Genomic DNA, 4,038 nt, shown 5'->3' with positions numbered 1-4,038 from the left:
GGATTCAGGCACCATATGGAAGGCAAGAAAAAGAATTAAATAAAAGATGAGGCAAGAGGTGGAAAAAGGCCCCTGTATTTAATGAGCTGCCAGGAATTGTGATAGATGTCAGCTCAGTTTCATTTCCAGCGAGGCCATCTGAGCTTCCCTCTGCCACAGAGACAGGAACAGACAGAGGTTCCTCTCTACCTCCTTTTGGCCCTATTTGCTTTTTAATCTTGGGATTTAGCAGTGCAGAATGGCCACAACTGCTTAGCCTGTTAGCACGCAATGACTTCTGTCAGCACAAGCAGCTTTCATTGTGCCTGACCCAGAGACCTCACACAAGAGGAAACCTCCTATACTTGCTTTCCCCTGGAAAGTCTCCCCACCTCCTCCTTCCAGTAGCCCTGGGCTTGCTCTGGGGTGTTTAAGACGAGAGAAGGAAGTGCTACAGTCTGAGTATTTCATTGAATGATGCTGCAAGAAGTAATTTTTCCCCTGCTTGTGACCTAAGCTACCTCATTCTTCTTTTTTTTTTAAATTATTATTTAAGAACCACCCACACACACAAAAGAAAAAAAAAAAAACAAAACAAGCAAAAAACAACCAACAAACCCAAAACAAACAAAACCCAACAGAAACCCACCATGTAGTGTTTGCAAATGCCTGCTCTGGAAGTCAGAAGTTCCTTCTTTCTGCTGTATTAAAACTGCCATAGAGAGCTAACACTGTGAAATACAGTCCTGAGACAGAGGTGGGTTGAGGAAAGCCGTGAGAAGACCCAAACAGCAGACATATAGATTTGCTTGCAACTGAAACATGCATCTTAGAATAATTTGTTTGAGTCCCAACTACTTTCCAGGCACCGACAGACAAACTACAGAGCTCAGTAGAGCTTTCTACAGATGCACAGGATCTGGTGCCTGGCATGCATAGCTGTGGAAGGGACCATGGGAAGGGACCAGCACTAACAGCAAAATTCAGATTCTGCCACCTGACTTCCCTTCAGTAATTTCCTCACGTGTTAAACACTCCTCCATGCATTCATTCCAAGAAACAAACACCTACAAGCCATTACCGAGGTAGGCTGGAAAATAAAGGACAGAGGGAGGAGGCAGCTGTAGCATTGGATTTAACAGCAGCAATGTGGAGGCTTTCGAAACAGTGACCTACAGATTGACAGACTGGATCACACCTCAGTTCCATCCAGACTAGTACCCTGTTTCCAATAGTTGCCATCACAAAATACATAAGTAGAAAAGTGTGAAAACCCTGCAGCAAACAGATGGTGGATGGTAGCTACTCCTATTCCTTTTTCTCCCCAACATCCTGGTCTCTTACAGACTTGAGAATGAAAGCTCAGGATTTAACAGCCACTTTTGGGGAGGATATCAAAAAATGAGAAAACAGCTGGGGCTCTAAGCAGCCTTCCGCTCTGTGGGGCTCTGCATGGCTGTGCCTACTGCATGCTGCTGTAAGAGAAATGATTAATGGTAACACACCTGGATATCGCAAGATTTTTCTAACTTTCTCTTGAATTCTGTTAAGGATGGTAAAGTCAGAGTCACATCCCATATGAAAAAGCATTCAACAAAAGTAAAAGACAGAATGTAGAACACCTCCAAGCTGTTCTTTCCTGAAACAGAAGCAGCCTTACTGCAAACTACTCTTTCAAGTGGTTGTGGGAAGCTCTTTAGTCACCTTTGTCTCCCTAAACACGAGGCCAGTCTATCACACAAAATGTTTTGCCTTCAGACAAAGACAAACTACTGTTCTAGATCCCCAACTCATAACAATTTATTATGGTCTGTATTTATGTATTTCTGATCATGCCTCGACAAACCAGATTAGAATGTGGGCTTTAATGTAATATTCTACATTTTGGAGAGTGCACTAGGCACATCTGCACATTTTTCATGGATTTCTGTGAAAGCTGATTTCCACTTTTTATAGGCACAAACTTCCCAGTATTAGCAGAACACTTTTAAATAGTTCTTATTAAACAGTTCCCAGTGAAACAGCTGCACAGAATAAGTCATATAGAATGGGGTAAAATTAATAACCACAATCTAGGAACAAAAATGTAAACAAGTAGCTTTTTTAAGCTGTGAAACTAAACAAGATAACTTGTTATTACCTCTCCTTTCCCCTGTTCCACTTTCCCATGTGAATTCTCTGAGGTCTAATAGAATGAGCTTATTAGCCTTTTCTTCACTAATTGCATCTTTCTTTTCTATTCAGTCACTATTTTCATATTTCGCATTAACTTAATGTTTTGTGACCTTTGTCACTTCACCAAATTTGGTACAAATTGGCCAACAGTTCAACAGCTTTACTGGGTACAGAGAGAAAGATCTAGGTGACATGATCACAGAGAGTCAATTTTTTAATAGAAGTAGGGTAATGGGGAAAGGAACTCCAAACTACCACTTCTCATTAGCTTGAGATCCCAAGCAAATTTAGCAAACACATTTCTGCAGTTTTCTATTGCTCTGTTTCATTGGGAATGCAGCGACAGATACATATCCCATGCCTGTATCTTACTTTGGGGTAAGGAAACCTGGTGTGCTGTGGTTGGTGGAAAAGACCAGTCTCCCCGAGCTGCTCACCAGAAATATGAAAGTAGGACAGAGCCATAGAATCAGTGGTTCGAAAAGAGTTACTGAAATGCATGAATGCTCTAAAACAAAGGGAAGATTTTTCTGTTGCAGGCAGGAGAATTTCCATTGCCTTGATTTAAGTCTTTGCATAGAAGTAGCAGAAGGCCTATTTGATATGGTACCTTGAAAGTTAATTTCTTAAAAAATCTCTTTTGAGTGTCCTTGCTGTATGCAGACACAGATCAGAAACATTGCAATCGTCTATCCAGCTGTGACATATTAGATTATTTGTGGCTTTGCAGCATAAAACAGATTCTGTGACTTGTGATGCTAAGCCATTGGCCTTGGACAAGAGCCAGCTCGTGTTATTCCATTCTGCTGACCTAAATTCCTCTCAAACAGTCAAGTGGATGCAGTATCATCCTTCACTTCCTGTCCCAAATTGTAGCACAGCTTCTCTTGACACACAGAGATGTTTTACACCACTCCTCAGAGCTGGTGGTTAAGCCAAGAGTGGTAGGAATTGGCCCACCGTGGTTAACAGATAGGAATTTTAAGTGATTGCATAAGTCCGGAGATGTCCATCCTAAACCCAAGTTCTGCCACTGACTTTCCTTTTGATTACCATCAAGTTGCTTAAATTCTTTATTCTATTCTTAAAATAGGAGACTGGGCAAATAAGAGTGTGTAAAACCAGATGAAAGCTGACGTGAATGTGTTTTTTTTTCTTGTGTATATCATTTGTGCAATGTGCTGCTTTCTGCAATTACACATCAGTGCCTCCCCTACCAGGAACGCTGACAGACAGCTCATCTGGATCCAGTTGTCATTTCAAGATGTGAGGAGCTCTTAAAACTTCATCGGAAGTCAAGGGGAGCCTCTAAGAAAACCCTGCCTCTAATGTGCTGTGGAATTTTTTACTGGTAACAGAGAGGTGCCAAGCTCTGCTGTCTCCTTTTGAGACGGCTGACGTCGGTTCTGGCAGCTCCATCTTATTATAAAATCATTTTAAGAATAAAAATCTGTGGAAAATGGGGCACTGGGTGGAGGTGCTTGTGTGCGTAACTGTGCCCAGAACATTGCCCACACATAGCAAAGCTGGTATCAGACTTCTGGGAACCAACTGCCAAGTGTGGGTAGGTAGTGAGTGCACAAAAGTATATTCTGGTGGGCTTGGCAAGCTGGCAGAGCTGTACCGTTCCCACAGGCAAACAATCCTGCTGTCAGCACCAGGCATGCCACCCAGCAAACCTTCTTCCCTCCCCATCACAGAAGAGCTGCCGCATTCCCACCTACCCAAAGGACAGGGTTTTTTCAAAACAGATGAGTGTTTCCCAAACACCTCCCAACAATCAAGTTTAATGAAAGTAGGTTAAATTAAAAAAAGAATCTTGACGCAGTTTTGGTAACAAGATTGGGTAACATTTTGTGCTAAATCTTGGATAGCAAGCAGGAA

The sequence above is a fragment of the Charadrius vociferus genome, unplaced genomic scaffold (genome assembly GCF_000708025.1).
Source record: "Charadrius vociferus isolate BGI_N301 unplaced genomic scaffold, ASM70802v2 scaffold311, whole genome shotgun sequence".
In the NCBI taxonomy this organism is placed as follows: Eukaryota; Metazoa; Chordata; class Aves; order Charadriiformes; family Charadriidae; genus Charadrius; species Charadrius vociferus.
Note: the sequence above shows the minus strand (reverse complement) of the source record.